Here is a 21,336-nt window from a genome sequence, read left to right as displayed (position 1 = left end):
TAAGTAGCATTTTCCTTACAGTATCCCCTCCCCAGCCCCAAATTACCCACCGGAAATAAGATAGAAATGTAAACAGCTCAGTCAGTACCTGTTAGATTCTTAGGAGATCACCCAAGAGGGTAATCAACTTCTAATTGAACATCTACACATAAAGCAGGTTCAGGTTGAAAAATATCTCCACCTAAAAAAAAAAACCATAAAAAAAACCTCTGTAAGAGAATTAGTAAAAACAATCCACAGTCCAAGTTCTTCACAGATGTATGAATTAGGTACACACTTGAAGAATCATTGACTCAAGATGTAAAACAGTAAAATATACAGCTATCCAGACTACAAGATCACAGGGACAACCATAGGAGAAATGGAAATAAACATTTTAGGAGGCAATTTTAGTGCATCTTAGAAACTATCTTATTCTAAAAGAATCAGAGGCTAATAAAATGTTAAATTAATTTGAACACCTCTAACACAACGGTTATTTCTTGCATATAAAGATTTGGAGGAAGTTGACCATAAAGAACAGTCAGAGTGGGGTGAGGCATTAAGAGTGACTGAAATAAATAAATAGCAGGTGGAATCTGATGTGGAAGATTTGTATGCGTATCAAAGTAAAACTTCCCCAAAAATCTCCTTGTACCATGTAATACCACCGATGTCCGTATGCCAGCTTGAGCTTACAATGCAAATGGAGAAGGGTGATTTTTTGGGATAAAAACTTTATGAACTGATGAGACTATCCAATTCCTCTCTATGTTAAAGGTATTTCTTAAGTTTACTACTGAGCACTTTAAGAATCCAGTCAGGACCACAACAGTCAATGCAGTGCAACAGGGTCGCATAGGCCACGCTGCATTTGTGCAGTTTTCAGGACATCTCACTGCTCTCACAGGCAAGTCAGATGAGAAACTGTTCTCGGAGTGCATTTTTTCAAGTAATGTGTTACCGTCAAATCAAGGCTAATGCAATTCTTAATATTTCAGAAGACACTTTGAAGTTACTTCATATAGCATTGTGAGAACAATGAGCGTCACTCCTCTTAGAATTTAATTCCGAGCCATCCCATCACACACAGTCACATCTCCATATTAAAGAAGGATTAAACACTGCTTGCCCACCAGTGGTGCAAAGCCAAATATGACTAGGCTTATATGACATTGAGAAATAGTTTTGCTTGAGAAATCTCCATGAACGTAAACATTTTCAAAGACAACATTCCTCAATACAACAGTTTGACCACAGCCTTTTATATGTACCTTTTATTTGAAGATGTGCCAAAATCCAGTGAGAATGACTATCACAAACATCCTGGAAAGACAAGCGCATGCAGGAGGACCATCCCCCATTCCTCAGTAGTTTTAGATGCATTCTTTTCTCTTTTAGTCCTGCTAGTGGAACATTGGTTTGCAGATGGAGAAGTCTCACCACATTTGGATGGTTGAGTGGATTCAGTGGAGGAGCTTTTGCCCGTAGGCTTCGAACTACTTTATGAAGATGTATAGCTTTCAGTGTAGCTATTACATACAACCCAAGAGACATTCAAGCTGGGTTTTAACCCCACGCGTGCGGCGCATTTTCCCGCTGTGCGCTGACTTTTGCGAAAACCCGCGGTTCATGACGAGCTCAGCTCGTCATGAGCGTACGAGAGGCGTAACTCATGACGAGCTGAACTCGTCATGAGCGTCGAAGGGGTTAAAGATTGAAAAGGAAGATGGATGACCTCTGATGGTAGCCCCTCTTTCAGTGCGGACTGGTATTTGCAGGCTCTGTTGTGAGGCGCAGCTGTGCTGTTCAGGTTCCCGGTTCTTGCAGAGTTTAGCCTGGCACGTCGCTCACTTCTTGGTGGATTATCATTACCAATGCTAGTTGTGCTCGGTTTCATGGGTACTACAACAGCTCTGTTTGAGTGCAGTCATAAACAGTATTGAACGATTACTAAACTCCAGTCACCTTGAAATTTGCCGGCATTAAAACGTCAAGGCGACCTTGCACAGTTCAGTGTGCAGTGATTGTCATTCAGTTCATCCAACATCAATCAAAAGTAACCATTGTGTACGTCACCAACAAACTGAAGGAAACCTTTTTTTTTTTTAAGATAAGCATCCTATGTAACCATATGCAGCAGCCATTTTCAGGCGAGGAAGGCTTTGTGTCTCAATACTATCTTATGACAAAACATCCATATTTCGAGTAGTCATAACTGTCACCGTCTGCTTCCATTACATGCCTATTAGCGATATCCAATAAATCCTTAACAAAGCAGCCTCTCGTCGTGGCCATCTCGCTGCAGATAGAATCTTATTAACCACATAATCAGCTTTATATGATGTCAGTATTTTGTATATATTCTCTGCATACCTCATGCATTATAGTTGAGAAACATTCTTTTTTCTTATCATAAGGTCTTCATCATTATACTCTGGCAGACCGGTTACAAAATATCCAGTGCACAGCTAAATCGCACTCATTAGAAAAGGTCTTCCAGCAAATATTGCAGTGACCAAGCCTAATTTATCCAGTTTATGAGGATAATAGTATCAGGTTTTTAAAAGTCCCCCTCTTGTGGATATCTCTATTACGCTTTAGGAGTAAACTCTCTATACAACATAGTGCCTATCAGTGAGGACAACATGAAGTCAGACGGACACCCTGTGCAAATGCATCAATTGATTTTGGTTGAATCCACTTGAATGTTATCCAAAGCTCTTGAGAAGACACCAAATGCAGCAAGAACGTACCCACAGGAATTTAATGCGACAGTTTCAGGCCTTTCTCCAATACGTCCATCCAGGATGCAGTGTTTATCTTTAAATTGCATGCCACATATTCTTGAAACAATGACCTGAGTAAGCGAAAGTAGACAAATTGTAAAAGCCACCTTGTAGAAGGGAAGCCGAGATTACTGTGTTTTTGATCCGTAAAAGGGACTCTTGTAAAGGAGGCTGAAGTGAAGCAACCAATTCATAAAGAATCTGTGGCATATTTACTTAAAACTTAAAGGAACTTCAACATTTTCCAATTTTCTTTATGCGGCGCAACTGCCTTTTTGAACACATAAGGCCACTGCTATCGTACACGCCATGTAAAAATACAACATTTCACCATTATTGCTAGTAAAGACGCCTCTCTTACGTATGTCTGTAAGCATTTAGCAAGCATTGAACCTGCTATGTGACTGTGCAGTGGAGAAACTAACAATTAATTCTAAAATTGTAGAAAATATCCCAATAAGAGAGAGAATAAATAGATTTTGTGTACTTCATAAACCTTGTCCTTTTGAGCCAATGATAGGCCATCGAGTAAGAATAATAAAACAGCCTGTACAAAAAGCACATAGTGACTGGATTCCCACATCATCATGAAACTGTACATCAAAGCGTTCACAAGAAGGTACCAAAGCCTCTCTGTCGATGGGTTAAAGTTGTTTTTCAAATATCCTATAAGAGCTGCAACTTGAAATGCTAAATATGGCAGAGCCCAATTTTCTCTCAAAGGAATTCAGTCAGGCAGTTGTGTAGTTTCTGCACTGTTGATACCAAGCCATGCGAGAAGTCTTGCATACCAGGACTTACTCAAAATCCGGCTCGTGACGAACAAAGAAGCTGTGTAAATTCCTTGCAGGATGAGTACAATGCCAAATGTCGAAATACACTAGATCAGATGGATTATGATTGTCAGAGATCCAATATGATGCTCTTGTAATTGGTTCTGAATATAGGGTCATTTGCTGCACCACATTTGTAGACTTCATTGATACAGTATTGTGAGAGTTCAAACACCCCTGGCTCAAACAAAGACACTCTGAGCATTTCTTTGAAGAAGGAGTTAACCATGGCACCTTCGTTGTGAAACGTGAGCTCCCTTTCAAGAGTCTGCCTCGTGGAATGGAGGAATTTCTCTGGGTAGGTTTGTACAAGGTAGAAGAAATACAGTTCAGTAAAACTTTATTTCAATCACTATAGATCAGAAAAATACATCACAAAACAAAGCACTTACAAGCACAAGTAACAACGTAAAACCTTCTAAAATACTCAATTGTCGATCCATTTCAGTAGCGGCACAATAAAAAGGAAAGAATTTAATTTGAAAACAGACTACAGAATGACACCATAAAAATGTTTTTCTTTTTAAAAACAGAAAAGAAAATACAATAGCTTTTATAATTATTAAACGACGTAGGTCTCATTCAAGTGGCACAATACTGTATAGAGGGACCCTCTAGTAAGTGGTAGTCTATAGACTACCAAGAGAACACTCGACATGCCTAATCCACATTGCCATTAGGAACCTGGCCATACAGAACACAACAACCATTAGGAACCTGGCCATACAGAACACAACAATACGAGATGTATCTAACTGCAGTATTATGTACGCCTCCAAGTACTTACTCCCAGGTTTCTGCAAAGTGGAACTAGCCATTTAGCTCGAGACTGACTATACAAGGGACAAAAAAGATGAACATGCTCCGGTGACTCCAGTTCACCTTGGCAACAAGTACAAGTTCGAGGCATGTTAGCTGTAGATCACATGCTTTGCATACACCTGCCATCTAGTGTTGGCTCCGGATGTTTGCAAGTTGTTTTTCTTCGAAGAAATCTTTCTCGTCACGAGGTAAGTTGACTCCTTCTTTCGGTGATAGTGCGGATGGGCATCAACTCCATTGTTAGATTTTTTTTTCCGCCATCGGTTCGGACGAGGATTGCTGCACTGCGACACGTCTCTCTGGTTCCCTTCGGTGTGCAATCCACATACCCTCGACAGTATTGTTTTCGATCACATAGTTCCATTCTCCATGTTTCGTATTAAATACTAAAACCTCTTTTCGATCGGGTAGCTCATGGAAGGCTGTTGGGCTTACCCGCGTCGGTCCGCCTTACAGTTGATTTAACGGACTAGATTCAAATTGTGTCCTCAGTGCCACACGAAGTTCCTGCCCACCGACTCACACTAAGTGTGGAACTTGTGCTTATCTCCTGAGCACAATGAACAGGATGGCAACGCGTGTAAATCTTTCCGCTCCACAACCATTGGGCTCGACGTTGCGACATACAAAGCTAGAACACCGGCTCCAATCCAGACCTCATTGGAGAAGATTCCGAACAAGAGACCGGTGATGCCATAGGAGCCAAGGAAAAACAATAGGAGCGTATCTCCGTCTCAGAGTCAGGCTCCGATGTGGATGAAGACATCCCTCAAGGTCAGCGTATCGTGAGTACCGATCCTCCCTTGCCCCAAAGTCCAAATCCGCACAAGAAAAAGGCTCCAGTCCCACCCCTGCCTTCGGGCCACGGTCAGCACCGAGAACATTTTTCCAACACCCAGCCTTCGGGTTCGGCATCGAAACACACAAAAAAGCCTTCCGGCTCCGAATTGAGTCGTCCACGTCCACCAATTGAGCCAAAACCTTCGGGGTGGAGGCCGAAACTCGGCACAGCCCCACCTCCTTCGACGCTGAAAACGTCTTCGGAACAGGACTCCTTGGGATCTAAGATACCAGCACCGAAAGCTTTGGCGCCGAAACATACAGATGCTCCTATACCATAGAAGGTGCACCGTTTCGATGTCCCGCCTTCAAAACTGGACCCGTAACAAAAGAAACTGTATATCAATCCCAAAACTGGACACATCGCGACCAAATTGCAACTTAAATGCAAACCTGAGTCTGACGAAGCTTATCGCTTTCCTTTAAAGAGGACGCATGTTGGTACTAACCCTTCTCCTCCTCTATCACCTCCTTCCCCTGAGACACAACACTTCTTAATAACCCCTAATAATTTATCACCACCATATTCACCTGATGATCAGAATGATGGGGATGGTGACAATGATCCTGCACCTGCAGACCCCTGGAGAGATTATAACACAGATTCTCCCACCGGTAACTATCCTGATCTTTACCCTGCTAAACCTTCTCCACCAGATGACAACGTAGGCTATATAGAACTATTAAGCAGAACTGCTTATTATCATGGGGCTCAGTTACACAAAGAATCACTAAAGGAGGATTTCATTTTCGAAACACTTAGCATACCCTTGAGCATGAGGATTGTGTGAGTGGATCTTTGGGAAGTACTAAGACATGTGGACGACATATTTAATTATTCTGTTTGGGCACGTATTCTCACCCCCTGGATAGGCAAACAATATAAATCTGCACCATCAGATCCAGTTTACATCAAAATCCAGTTACCCTTAGATTCTTTGGTGGTTTTTAATGCCCGTAAACGGGCCAATTCTCAAATGACAGGAGATGCTCCACCACCGGACAAAGAATCTAAATTGATAGGCGCATTGGGATGAAATGGAACAATTGCTCCAATTCCTGCCAGTTGAGCACAAGTCCAAAGCTCAAGACCTGGTGCAAGAAGGAAATCTCATCTCTAATAATTCCATCAGGTGCCCGTTAGATGCAGCTGACACTGCGGCTAGAGCCGTCTACACCAGCGTGCTATTAAGAAGGCATGCCTGGTTAAGAATTTCTGGGTTTAAACCAGATGTTCAAGCTTCTATTCTTAATACACCATTTGACAAACAACACCTAGTTGGACCCGTCCTTAGAAAAAATGAAAAAGGACACAGAAATGTCAAAATCTATGGGAGCCCTACAGTCCCCTTCTGGCTGTGGTTCCTTTCGGCGCTCCTATTGTGGAGGGTCCAAGAACCTCCTCAGACAAAACCTCTACATCATACAATGACAATAATCAGCCCGCTGCTTCCAAGGGTTTCTTCAGAGGGGGTTACAGAGGCAACAATGACTTGCCTACACTCCCCCGACCATTTAACACTAGTCGGGGCGTCTTTCACAATTCCTACCTGCCTGGCAAATGATAACTACAGACACATGGGTGCTAGGAATTATCCGTTCTGGTTATTTTCTGAGGTTTACCAACAATCCTCTAAACATTCCTCCACGTTCACACAAAATGTCACCAGACACTTACACCTCCTCAAACAAGAGATCTAGTCCCTCCTCTTAAAGGGAGCCATAGAGCCCGTACCACTACAATACCATGGGTCGGGCGTATACTCCCTTTACTTTCTCATACCCAAAAAGGACGGTTCTCTCAGATCGATCTTAGACCTCAGAGAATTAAATTCTTACACGCAATCAGATCATTTTCACATGGTGACGCTTCAACAAGTGCTCCCACTTTTACTGCAGGGCGACTTTGTCTACTCTTGACTTAAGACGCGTTTTTCCACATTCCAATACATCCCGCTCATCGTACATTTCTAAGATTGGTGGTAGCGGGGCAGCATTACCAGTTCAAAGTGCTCCTGTTTGGAGTCACCACTGCTCCCAGAGTCTTTACGAAGTGTCTGGCAGTAGTCGCTGCTCACCTACGAAGACAGCACATTCATGTCTTCCCGTACTTGGACGACTGGCTCATCAAAGCCAGTACGTACTTACTGTCTCCAGCACGCTCACATGACACTACAGTTACTGCACCAACTGGGGTTTATAATCAATGTGTTGAAATTGCATCCTAAACCTTCCAACACTCAAAGCTATCTAGGAGCCACTTTAGATACTCAAAGTGCTTGTCTTCCCCAATGCAGCCAGAATTCACAATATTCAGACTCTAGTTCTCCAGTTTCAGCCCACTCACACACTTCCAGCTCAAATGTATATGCAGCTGCTGGGAATGATAGCCTCTTGCATCACAATTGGTCCTCATGCCAGGCTTCACATGCATCCCCTTCAGGAATACTTAGCAAGTCGGTGGAACCAATCGCAGGGTCTTTTGACCAATGTAGTGTTGGTAAACGTCCATACTCATCACTTTCTGCAGTGGTGGAACCCACAACATTTATCAAAAGGACAGCCCTTCATAGACCCAGTTCCACAGACAATTCTAACAGCAGATGCATCGCTCACTAGTTGGTGGGCTCATCTCCAAGATCACACAGTTCAAGGCCAGTAGAGTCAAGAGCAAAAGGCTCTCCACATAAATCATCTAGAGCTGCTAGCAGTGTTTCTAGCACTCAAAGCATTTCAGGCTCACATTGTCGACAAAGCTGTCCTAGTTCTTACCGACAACATGACAGCTATGTATTATATACAAAAACAGGAGGGGGACACACACTCTCCAACTGTCACACCTCGCTCAAGCCATTTGGAAGTGGGCCATTCAGCACAAAGTCTATCTCCTAGCAGAACACCTCCCAGGAGTACACAATCACATTGCCGACCTTCTCAGCAGACAGAGGCAGCAAATCCACGAGTGGGAACTTCACCAGCAAGTTCTTCTCCCATACTTTCAAAGTTGGGGGTTCCCTCAAATAGATCTTTTTGCTACACACCAAAACGCAAAATGCCCAAGCTTTGCCTCAAGATATCCACACCCGCTCTCAAAAGGCAATGCAGTATGGATAAACTGGTCAGGGATATTTGCCTACGCTGTTCTGCCTCTCCCACTCACTCATTAGTGGTTCAGAAACCCAGGCAAACATCCCTCACACTAATTCTAGTAGCTCCCACATAGGCCCGTCAACCTTGGTTCATGACCCTGTTGGAGTGATCACTGGTTCAACATCAAAAGTTGCATCTCGCATCCAGTTTCTTCACACAGAGCCATGGAGAAATTAGACACCCAGATCCCAAAGAACTCAACTTAGCAATGTGGCTCCTAAAATCATAGAGTTTGGTTATCTGAGTCTTCCACCAGACTGCATGAACATCATCAGTGAGGCCAGAAGGCCTACTACAAGAGCTTGTTATGCAGCTAAATGTAAATGTTGTGTTATCTATTGTAATAACATCAATCCTCTTGATGCCTCCATAAAAAACATTGTGTTCAAGGCATATGTGCTGCAGATCTTACACTGTGCATTAGATCGCCACCCGGTGTTGGGCTCGGATGATTGCATGTTGTTGCCGTCTTTGTAGTCAGAAGTCTTTGTAGTCACGAGATACGCGACTCCTCCCTTGGACGATAGTGCGCATGGGCATCGTCTCCATCCTTAGATTGTTTTTTTCCGCCACTGGGTTCGGATGCAACTTTTCCGCTCCGGTTTGAAAATCGACTTTTCGAAGACTTCGACGCGCAAAACTTTCTAAAAACCAACTTTAATTTCAATATACATAGACTCGAACTCATCACTTCGATTCCGGTCGTCGACGCGGACTGTCGAGCCTATCCACGCGGTGAGACCTACACCTCATGGAAAGGACCATTCAAAAAATGCCCCGGGTGTGGAGCAAAATTTCCACACAGCGACCATCACGAGGTGTTTTAATCATGTTTATCACCTGAACACGACGAGTCGAGCTGCACAGCTTGTGCGTCCTTTCGATACAAGAAGACCATTCGAGATCGGAGTGCCCGTCGACGTGACATGCAGAGATCAGCTCCAGAACCGGTGGATATCTTCGAAGGTCCTTGTGTCCCCGAGAAAGATTCCGATGATCTCCAGATCGTATCTGAGGCAGATGACTCCGATGACTCATACCATCAGGTCAACGCGTGAGTACAACTGCCCCTACCCCAGCCCAACCACCTAAACCAAAGGCGAAGGTCAAAACTCCGCCTTCGGGCCCAGTCGAGACCGAGACATTGCTTCGAAAGCCACGCCATCGAGCCTGGCTCCGAAGAAAATATTGCCTTCCGGTAGCTCTTTACCGAGCAAACCGCACATGCCGATACGACCAGCTCCCTCGGCACCGAAACCAAAAGAAGTCCCGGTTCCGAAAAAGACCCAGAAACCGTTGACTCCTAACGACAATACGGCACCGGAACCAATAAAACCTGCTTCCACCCCAAACAAGTATGGTCTCAAATTCTTAAGGGCCCAAACCACAGCAAAGGCCTCCATCTCAATAACTGACCAACGTTTCTCTCTAGGGGTCAGCCTTCTGCTAATGAAAGCAATGGGCTTGTCTTGACCATCTACATTAAGTTGTGAAAGCACAGCTCCCACCCCCAACTCAGAAGCATCTGTTTGGACAATAAACTCTTTGGAGTAGTCCGGACTCTTTAAGATAGGTGCAGAGCACATGGCCTTCTTCAGATCATCAAATGCCTTTTGACAGCTAACTGTCCATTGAACCTTTTTTGGCATCTTCTTTGAAGTCAAGTCATTGAGTGGTGTCACAATGGACCCATAATTCTTGACAAATTTTCTGAAGAACCCAGACAGGCCCAAGAAAGCTCTGACCTGTGTCTGGGTGGTTGGAGGGGCCCAGTCCTGTATGGTCTGGATCTTACTCTCCAGTGGTTGAACCTGACCCCCACCTACAAGGTGGCCCAGGTACATAATCTTACTCTGCCCTATCTGGCACTTTGTGGCCTTGATAGTTAGGCCTGCCTTTTGCAGGGCCTCTAAAACCTTCTTCAGGTGGATCAGGTGATCCTCCCAGGTGGAGCTGAAGACCGCAATATCATCCAGATAAGCTGCACAAAAGTCATCCAACCCAGCAAGGACTTGGTTCACCAACCTTTGGAAAGTGGCAGGTGCATTCTTCAGACCAAAGGGCATTACCACAAATTGATAATGACCTCCTGGGGTTGAGAAAGCAGTTTTGGCCTTGGCATCCTCAGCTAACCTGATTTGCCAATAGCCAGCTGTCAAATCAAACGTGCTCAGAAACTTGGCAGAAGCCAATCTATCAATGAGCTCATCTTCTCTTGGAATGCGGTGAGCATCTGTCCTAGTGACAGCATTGCGACCTCTATAGTCCACACAGAACCTCATCTCTCTCTTACCATCTTGGGTGTGAGGTTTTGGTACAAGGACTACTGGGCTGGCCCAGGGGCTCTCTGATGGCTCAATTACTCCCAACTCCAGCATTTTCTGCACCTCAGTCTTTATACAGTCCCTGACATGGTCAGGTTGCCTGTAGATCTTACTCTTCACAGGCAGACTGTCACCAGTGTCCACCTCATGGGTGCACCAGTTAGTCTGACTAGGTGTTAATGAAAACCTATGTCTATGGGCCTGTAGAACTTGTCTGCAGTCCCATTGCTGCTGGTCAGTGAGGCTGCCTGCCAAGTCCACTCCATCAACTGAACCATCATCAGGGTTCTGAGTCAACAGGTCTGGGAGAGGGTCACTCTCTTCCTCCTGTTCCCCATCTGTAGCCATGAGCAAGCCCATGTCTGCCCTGTCCACATATGCCTTCAATCTATTGACATGGAGCACCCTGTGGGGGCTCCTAGGGGTGCCAAGGTCCACCAAGTAGGTGACCTCTCCCTTTTTCTCAATAATGGTGTGAGGTCCAGACCATTTGTCTTGGAGGGCTGCTGGGACCATTGGCTCCAACACCCACACCTTCTGTCCTGGCTGGTACTCAGTCAGCACAGCCTTTTGGTCATGCCAAGCTTTCTGAAGTTTTTGGCTAGCCTCAAGGTTTTTGGAAGCCTTCTCCATATACTCAGCCATCCTGGAGCGGAGACCAAGTACATAGTCCATTATGTCTTGCTTAGGCTTTTTGAGGGGTAACTCCCATCCTTCCCTCACAAGAAACAGGGGTCCCCTTACAGGATGCCCAAACAAAAGGGCTGTAGCCAAGCCCCTTTTGTGGGACCTCTCTGTAAGCAAACAGAAGGCAGGGTAAAATGATGTCCCATCTTCGCCTGAGCTTTTCAGGTAACCCTTTTATCATCCCTTTTAGGGTCTTGTTGAACCTTTCAACAAGCCCATTGCACTGTGGATGGTCGGGTGTAGTGAATTTGTAATTAACACCACACTCCTTCCACATAGCAGTCAAATATCCTGACATGAAGTTTGCACCTCTGTCAGACACAACCGCCTTTGGAAACCCCACTCTGGAGAAAACTCCAAGTAGGGCCCTTGCCACAACAGGTGCTGTTGTGGTCCTCAGGGGAATAGCTTCTAGATACCTGGTGGCATGATCCACTACCACCAGTATAAATCTGTGCCCAGATGCTGTTTGGGGGTCCATTGGGCCAACAATGTCTATACCCACTCTTTCAAAGGGTACCCCCACCACAGGTAGTGGTATGAGGGGGGCCTTTGTTGTGCCACCTGATTTGCCACTGGCTTGGCAGGTAACACAGGAGCGACAAAACTCCTTGGCATCCTCTGACATATGGGGCCAGTGAAAGTGAGGGACAAGCCTGTCCCAAGTCTTGTTCTGGCCTAGATGTCCTGCTAAGGGAATATCATGGGCCAAGGTTAGAAGGAAGCCCCTAAATTGCAGAGGTATGACCAACCTCCTGGAAGCACCAGGCTTGGGGCCTCTAGCCTCTGAATAAAGGAGCCCATCATCCCAATACACTTTATGAGTACCTTGAGCATTCCCAGCAGCCTCAGCAGCAGTCTGCTGTCTGAGGGGTTCAAGAGAAGGACAAGCTAGTTGAGCCTGCCCCAGATCTGCCCTTGAGGGTCCCCCTGTCCCAAGAAACTCAACCTGATCCGGTTCAAGCTCTTCTAGGACAGTTCCCTCTTGGATCACAGAATCATCCTCCTGGGAGGGCTGATCCTCAACCTGAGGCAGGGGGGGAAGGCACTGCCTTAACCCTCTTGCTCATTCTCTTGGGTTGTGTCTGGTCTATAGTTTCAAGATCCAGCACAGGTTCAGGTAAGCACTTGTTGGCCTGTGACCTGGTCACAGCAAGGACATGTGCTGAAATACCTAGCATTTCTGCATGAGTCCTATACTCCCCTTCTGACCATACTGAGTTTTCTAGATCATTGCCCAAAAGACATTCAACTGGGAGGTCTGCACTTAACACAACTCTTTTTAGGCTAGTTACCCCTCCCCAGGAGAAATTAAAAACTGCCATCTATGTGTAGTAGTGACATTGCTAGCATTGGTCACTAGGTAATTATCACCCAGTACAATCTGTCCAGGGTTCACAAAGTTAGGTGTCACCATAGTGACACTGGCACATGTGTCCCTGTAAGCTTGAGCCACTTTATCATTTATCAAAGGTGTCTGTCTGTCCTTGCCCAAAGTATTGGGACTCACAGTAGTGGACATAGCCTTGTCCACATCACAGATCAGGACAGCCTGAGTAGGAATCCTGACTAGGCCAGGATCCACCTCAGTACCCATGTTTAACCCCACTATAGCCTTGGGAACTACCACTGCTGACTGTACTAGGGGGTGCAGGTGCCTTAGGGGCTGCAGTGGTAGGGGCTGTACCTTTCTTGGTGCACTCACTAAACCAGTGAGAGGCAGTTTTACAGTAGTTACACCAAGGTTTCTTAGGACCTTCTTTCTTTTTCTTAGAGTTTTGGGACCCCCCCCTCAGACCCCCCCCCTCCTTAGAAGTATTTTGGGGGCCTGAAGAAGACTTCTGGTCTTTTTGCTTTTGATCTCCGCCCTTTTGATCTGCCTTTTTCTGGTCACCACCTTGGTTCTGGGGTCTCTGCTTAACCCTGGTTCTGACCCATTTGTCTGCCTTCTTTCCCAATTCTTAGGGAGAGGTCAGATCTAAGTCAATCAGGTGTTGGTGCAACAACTGGTTCTGACAATTATTAAGGATTTGTTCTCTCATTATTAAATTATACAATCATGTATAGTCCTTAACTTTACTTCCCAGTAACCAACCTTCCAGAGCCTTAGTGTCACAATCAACAAAGTCAGTCCAGTCCTGAGTCTGTGTCTTCTTGGTATCTCTGAACATTAACCTGTACTGTTCAGTGGTTAAGCCAAACCCATCAATTAGAGCATTCTTCAGGACAGTGTAGTTTTTAGCATCCTCATAACTAACAGTGAGGAGTTTGTCTCTTCCTTTTTCTGAAAAGGAGAGCCATAAGATTGCTGCCCCCTGATTTTGGGGGACCTGCTGTACCATGCAGGCCCTCTCCAAAGCAGTTATCCACTTGTGGATGTCATCCCCATCTTTGTAGGGGGGCACAATCTTGCTCAGGTTTCTATGATTATAGGACCTGTCTTTATCCTTAGGGATATTGCTGCCACCAGTGGAATCTAATCCACTTAACTTTTGCTCCCTTGCTAAAGCAAGTTTAGATTGGGCCAGGGCTGTTTCCTCCTTTGCTATTTGAAGGTGGACAGCTCTTATCCTAGCATCATGTTCTCTTCTCTGGTGGGAAGTCATTCCCCTTTGAGAACCCCTTGAGGCATTAGAGAGGAGAGACTCCCTGGAAGGAGACCGGTCCATTCTATTGCCTGGGAGAAGTCTACTATTAGGTCTGGAAAGGTGAAACTCCTCTCCATTCCCATGTAAACTTAGGTTAGCCTGGCTAAGCCTCCTGACTTGGACCTGGCTATCATCTCCATCTGAATCTTCCTCCACTTCCTCACCATCGTCTGGGGTTATGGAGTCATCTTCTGTGGAGGGGACACCTTCACCTGTATTATTTAAGGGACCTGGTTTAGAGGCCTTCTCAAGATCAGCAGCCTCTAGGACTTCTATCAGGTGTTGATGGTAGGGTTGGAACCCTGTTTCAACTTCCTGGAGGTACACAATGACCTAATCTCTCGGAAGTTGAGCATCTCATATCTGGAGGGTGCCTTGGGAAGGTCACTTACCACAGGTAGAGAACCAGAGGGTTCACCTGTGCCAGACATGTCTAGTGAGGTGTGGTGTGTGCACCTACCTACACTGAGTGTTTACCTACTAGAACCTCTCTAGGAGTTGTAGTCAGGGTGTGCTAGGCCTTTTCCTCTACAACAACTAAGTTCAGTAGAACTTCAGTATTTTAAGCTTTGTTATATGTACCTATGGTACCTAATGTGATCTTTCAAATGATATCAAAGATTACAATTGGTAAAACAACAGCAAGCTCAAATCCCAACCGCTGCACACCAATGTAAGAAGTTGGCCTGGTATATGATGTTCACTATTCTAGTGAGCACCTTGCACCAGTCCAAACAACCCTTATGGTGATGGTTGTAAAGTCAACCTTATAGACCAGCTATCCTAGTGGTAGCATGGACAAAAGCAGTCTTAGGCTAAACTCAAGAGGGCATGTGAAGCCAGCTGTTTTACCATATGCAAACCTTTTAATACCAAATGAAAGGACACCACACAGGTTATATATTCAAAATATATATGTATTTATTTCTAAATAGATACCCATAACTCTTTATAAGCACAGGAGCACAAGTGTATAACAAGTTACTTAATATAACATACAAAAGTTGCACAAATATGGATAGGCCTTGGTGGCCCGTAAAACCATATACTAAAATAGTGATATAAGAACCAGGTCACGAACAATGGTAAGGCCTAGGGAATCGCTGGGGCTACACTGGACTAACAGCAGTTAGGACGTAGGAGGCCCACGGGATGCAGGTGCAGTGTCTAAATGCACACGCGTGCACCTATAGAAGTCAATGGGTGCGTAAAGTTAGAAAGTTGCAGTTTTGGAAGTCTTCCGACTGGACTAGAACTTTGCAGATGCGTCCCTTACAAGAATGTCTAGCACAACAGTGGAATCGGGCTCAAGGGAAACTAACAGACCTGGTATTTGTAGACAGCGCACACATCGCTCTTTGCAGTGGTGGAACACCAAAAACTTGACAAAAGGGCGACCGTTCCTCGACCCTGTTCCACAAATAGTACTCACAGCAGCTGCATCTCTCACAGGATGGGGACCCCATCTCCTACATCATACAACTCAAGGGCAATGGACCACTCAACAAAGACTGTTCCATTTCAACCACCTAGAGCTGCTAGCAATATTCTTAGCACTCAAAACATTTGAAGCACAAGTAAAAGCCAAGGCTGTCTTAATCCGGACGGACAACATGACAGCTATGTATTATATACAAAAACAGGGGGGGGGGCACACTCTCTACGACTGTCCCAGCTCGCACAGAACATTTGGAGATGGGCCATTCCACAAAACATATACCTGTTAGCAGAGCACTTTCCAGGAGTTCACAATCAGATAGCAGATCTGTTGAGTCGGCAGACACAACAGATTCACGAACGGGAACTACATCAGCAAGTTCTTCAACCATTCTTTCACAAGTGGGGTCATCCAGACATAGATCTGTTCGCCACACACAAGAACGCAAAATGCCCAACCTTCGCCGCCAGGTTCCCACACCAGCTATCCAAGGGCAATGCGATATGGATGAATTGGTCAGGCAGATTTGCATGCGCAATACCATTAGTAGTATGCAAGCTCAGACAACAGTCTCTCAAATTAATCCTGGTACCTCCCACATGGGCACGCCAAACGTGGCTTACCACACTGCTGGAACTCTCTCTAGTTCTACATCAAAAGTTACGCCTCACACCATCCATGCTAATGCAGAATCATGGAGAAATCGGACATCCAGACCCAAATCAACTGAATCTGGCGATCTGGCTCCTGAAGTCTTAGAGTTTGGTTATCTTAACCTACCTCCAGACTGTATGAACATCATTAAAGAGGCCAGGAGACCTACTACCAGAGCTTGTTATGCAGCTAAATGGAAGAGATTTGCAATTTATTGCAACAATAACCAAATAGATCCCCTGGATGCTTCCATCCAGAATATCATTTGCTACCTTTTAGATTTACAAAGATGTACCTTAGCATATTCATCCATACGCTTGCACCTTGCAGCAATTGCGGCCTATTTACAGAACAGACAACATCTGTCTCTTTTTAGAGTACCAGCTATTAAAGCATTTATGGAAGGATTAAAAAGAATCATTCCTCCTAGGTTACCACCTTCTCCAGTGTGGAACCTAAACATTGTTCTTACAAGACTTATGGGACCACCTTTTGAACCTTAACACAAATGTGAACTGCAATTTCTCACATGGAAAACAGCTTTCCTTATTGCTATTACCTCTTAGAAGAGTAAGTAAGATGCAAGCTTTCACAATACAAGAACCATTTTTACAACCACATCGTAACAAGGTGGTTCTAAGAACTAATCCTAAATTCCTACCGAAAGTCATTACTCCTTTTCATTTAAACCAATCGGTAGAGTTACCTGTGTTTTTGCAAAACCCTGACTCTATAGCAGAAAGAGCTTTACACACACTTGATGTTAAAAGAGCTCTTCTGTACTATATAGATAGAACTAAATCTTTTCGAAAAACAAAACAATTGTTTGTATCTTTCTCTCCACCTCATAAAGGCAACCCCATCTCTAAGGGTGGAATGGCAAGGTGGATTGTAAAATGTATACAAATATGCTATCAAAAAGCAAAACATTTCCTCCTAGAGCGCACTCCACACGCACACTAGGAGCCTCTATGGCTTTCCTAGGGAACATCTCCCTAGAAGACATATGCAAGGCAGCGACATGGTCTTCAACACACACCTTCACCAAACACTACTGTGTTGATGTGCAAACCAAGCAGCAAGCTGCAGTAGGCCAAGCTGTCCTCAAAACTCTCTTTCAAACTACTGCAACAGATACAGGTCACCACCGCTACAGGAGACACTGCTGCACAATCGATGCAAAAGTGTCGTATCTGCAGCTCATATGCCTCGAACGGAAAATGCTACTTACCAGTATGCATCTGTTCTTGGCATGTAGAGCTGCAGAGTACTACACGCCCTCCCGCCTCCCCGGGACCTGTATCTGTTCCAGTCTCATCTTACTTAGATGCATACGCATGGACATCTCTTTTCTTTACTTCTACTAGCTCCATTATTTCCCATCATGGCGAAAAACAATCTAAGGATGGAGCCGATGCCCATGCGCACTATTGTCCAAGGGAGGAGTCACCTATCTCGTGACTACAAAAGACTTCTTCCACGACGACAACAACATGCAATCATCCGAGCTCAACACCAGGTGGCGATCTAATGCAAAAGTGTTGTACTCTGCAGCTCTACATGCCAAGAACAGATGCATACTGGTAAGTAGCATTTTCCTTTTCACAACTAGGAGACCACTCGCACAGATCAGTCTAGAAGCATAGTTTCTGTCAACTCTTCTCAAGTTTTCCACTGCGAAATTGAAACCAGCTTTTAGTATTTAGGGCAGAGTTTGGAGTTTTCACAGTCTTAAAACTGATACCTCCTTAGAGCAGAGACCTGAAGTTAATGTATGCATCTTATCGGGTATCGCCAGCACCATTGCTGCAGACTCTTATGCGGCCTCGATGGCGAACCGAGAATTCCCAACTATGGGTGCGGTCCAGGTGCCTTTTTACAGGCTTTAGGAGGATGTCAGTTCCCTCTGGTGTGCTACCTGGCCCCATGGGACCTTATGGAGCTCCACCCGGTATCTCGCCACCGTTGGCAGGGTGCTTCCCTGGCACCATGCATGTTTCTTCCAATGCCTCCTGGTTTCTGCTCTATCACAGAGCACTTGATCAAGTTGCGATTTCTGACATCTTTACTGGCACCAGCACTGTACTGCTTCAAAAGACTGCTGTCTCTGTTGCCATCACCGCTGCCTCCTTCTCCTCTGCAACTCCTAGAAAAGGATAAATACAAGGGAAAGGGATCCCATTACCCTCACTAATGCAAGACAATCCATATTCTTTTTGGGAAGGATTCATATACCAAACACTTGCCTTTTCCGATGTCTCTGTTTTGCTGCCTGTGTAGAATACCAGTGGGCTGGATACCTCTCCCTATATTGATATAGGCGCAGCACTGGCAGAGGCTTCCTCCTTCCACGCTAGTTTAAGTAAGATGGCTAACATGTTGGAACTTCATCTCCCTTCAGTGGAGTACACAACAAACATCCTTAGGCGGAATTACTTCTCCTGTTCATTGAGACTCTGGTTGAAGGAGTATTGCAACTGTGATCGAAGCCCACATCATGTACTTATGTGAACCAGAACATAGCATGTTGCTATTATATGGCCCTTAGAGACCGAGCCGTTTTGTAACATTACCCTTCACCAAAGCTTCTGGGAGTCCAGGCCTCTCCCACTCCAGACTGAACCCCGTAGCTTTTCCTACCCCACTCCCCAGACAAAGAGTCAAAACATCTGGAAGCAGGGGAGAAGAAAGCTTTTTCCACTGAGTTTGGTGCTACATTACATAAATGCCAGAGAACAACAAAGGGTCTTGACTCTACTCAGTAAGGCTGAGCCAATATAACCAAAACCAACACATAATGCCAATACTGATCACAACTTTACATAATACTCCAGCATAGGACCGTTGAAACTGAATCAAAGGTACCAAACCCACGTTTTTGAATTCTTAATTTTATTTGCAATTTTTTTTTATTAATTTCGAATAATGCAGAAACTTTAACTGTTTCACTCAAATTTGAAGTTTAGAAAAACACTTAAAACAAATACATCTAATCACCATAGGAGGGAAAACAGCGCTATGAGCCAAACAGAAACAGTATGCTACAATCTTAGGAAGGCACACAAAATAATATCAATAATAGCTTCCACAGTGAACAAGAAATTATTTACAGTGCACCAACAACCAACTTATTTTCAACACGTTTGTTTGACATAAAACAACGCTAGGTTGACGCGTTTTGAACCCAACCAAACTTCAGGACCAAGAAATCTAAAGAAAGAGAGAAACACATTCTCTTACTAGTCAAGTCAAATGATGTAAGCAAACTGTATCAATAAAACACCGCCAACGGTTTTCAACCGGCTTACCAAAGTCAAAGAGCCTACTGTGCTCTGCGGATTATAAAGAAACCAGTGTGTCTGTAAATACAAAATAAAATAAAAGCAAGCATAAACTTAACAGCACTGGCGTCATCACTCATAGGGCTAGATAGCCACATCTGTTGCTGTCTAAATGGACTCACAATATGGTGTCTCGTGAGTAGCTTCTAAGTACGCCCTCCACACACGTCCTCGAGTTCCTTCGTTGATGACTAGCAATGTTTTGTTCTCAACCCTCCTGTTCGTGAGCGATTCTGGAGGAATAAGAGGGGGTGTATACGTATTTACAGACCCCTAGTCAGGGTCCAAAGATGAACTTTTGCGCAAATCACGCAAGGTCACATACCGAAACACTTGTCTCAGGAGGAACTTTCTAACCGTTGGACTTTGTTATTCTTCCGACCAACGAACGTCAGAGGAATGAAGCCCTTTGTCTGCGAAGGCAATAAGAAATCGACTAAGCCACTGTGCATCGCTATGGTTTAGTGTAACAGCACAACGTAGGAGTAGTTAAACGATCTTACAAACGCTTATAAAACCCACGCGCACAGCGACATACCTGCAAACTTGTAAGCTCATCGGTCGTTCTCTCCCGTTTACTTCCGGACGCGTCAGATTTTGACGCGTTGACGATTACTATCCCTAGGAGTTCTGGGAGTGCTAAGACTCATGGGACGTGTTTTTATCGTGGCTTCTGAGGAATATGAGCAAGACCCACATTTATGATGTCCACTCACTGGTGCCAGGCCCACATACTCCCAAAGAGTCGATTTTGAAGGCTTGGGTAGCTCCACAGGTACCACATGGTTAGCAATACTTTTCTCTTTCTTGTAGGCAAATAGAGGAACCTGTGACAGGGCTTTATCTAAATTTTTGACCAAATGCCAATTTTGATTAATGATTTTTTTTCAATTGGTTAGAATTAGGACAAAATGTAGACACGCACACAAGTCTGTCCATCTGAGGTCTTACTTTTTTCTCTAGAAGTGTTTCACGTGGTATCCACCACGCTTTCTTCATAGCATTTCTCAGCAATCTTTTAGGATACCCTCTGTCAATGAGTCGGTTAAAAAGATTGTTAGTATGCAAAAAATACTCATCCTTGAAAGAGCAATTGCGGTGGATTCTTAGAAATTGTCCGAAGGGCAAGTTTTGTTTCAGGCTCCTTGGATGGTTACTTGTATAATGTGGGGCCCGATTTCTGTCCGTCGGCTTTCTAAAAAGAGTTGTAGTCAATTTACCTTCTGAGGGATAAACCTCCACGTCTAAAAACGTAATTCGATGTTTAGGAGAGTTGAGGCTAAATTTGATGTCTTCTGTCCTAGCATTCAACCAATTGCAGAAGTCACTCAGTTTTTCTTGTGACCTAGTCCATACCAAGAAGATATTGTCTATGTAACACATCCAGTTAGAAATACAGTCTTGAAAGGGGTTATTGTTGTAGATGAATTTTTCTTCATACATCCCCATGAATAGCACGGCCAACTCGGGAGCAAATGGACAGCCCATGGCGACTCCCTTTATCTGGTAGAAAAAATCGCTACCAAAGCTGAAATAATTTTTCTGCAATGCAAACTTTGCCAATTGGGTGATAAAACTTGTTGGCACCCTAGTTGGGTTAGTTCTTGTTTCTAAAAAATATGTAAGCAGCTGATTAGCCTCCTCCTGTGGAATCTGAGTATACAACGATACTACGTCCAAGGTTACCATGATGTCTTTTTTCTCAACAAATTCAACTGATGATATCCTGTTGATGAAAGCTGTATTATCTTGCAGATGGGCCGGGATGTCATTGACAAAGGCTTCAAAAAGTAATCTATGTATTTAGAGATAGGTTCAATCAGGGATTCAC

At 44.5% G+C, this 21,336-nt stretch overlaps 1 protein-coding gene and 2 pseudogenes across 1 annotated transcript in view; 1 reads left to right on the top strand and 2 right to left on the bottom strand.

Moving 5' to 3' along the window:
• LOC144807632 (protein mono-ADP-ribosyltransferase PARP12-like) overlaps positions 1-21,336 on the top strand; it is a 315,778-nt gene that overhangs the window by 282,858 nt on the left and 11,584 nt on the right. The window lies entirely within an intron of this gene.
• On the bottom strand, positions 2,158-2,962 carry LOC144824605 (putative C-mannosyltransferase DPY19L4 pseudogene; annotated as a pseudogene).
• LOC144823903 (putative C-mannosyltransferase DPY19L4 pseudogene) lies at positions 3,064-20,993 on the bottom strand (annotated as a pseudogene).

The sequence above is a fragment of the Lissotriton helveticus genome, chromosome 1_1 (assembly GCF_964261635.1).
Source record: "Lissotriton helveticus chromosome 1_1, aLisHel1.1, whole genome shotgun sequence".
NCBI classification, from domain to species: domain Eukaryota; kingdom Metazoa; phylum Chordata; class Amphibia; order Caudata; family Salamandridae; genus Lissotriton; species Lissotriton helveticus.
Note: the sequence above shows the minus strand (reverse complement) of the source record. Positions and strands in the feature narration are given on the sequence as shown.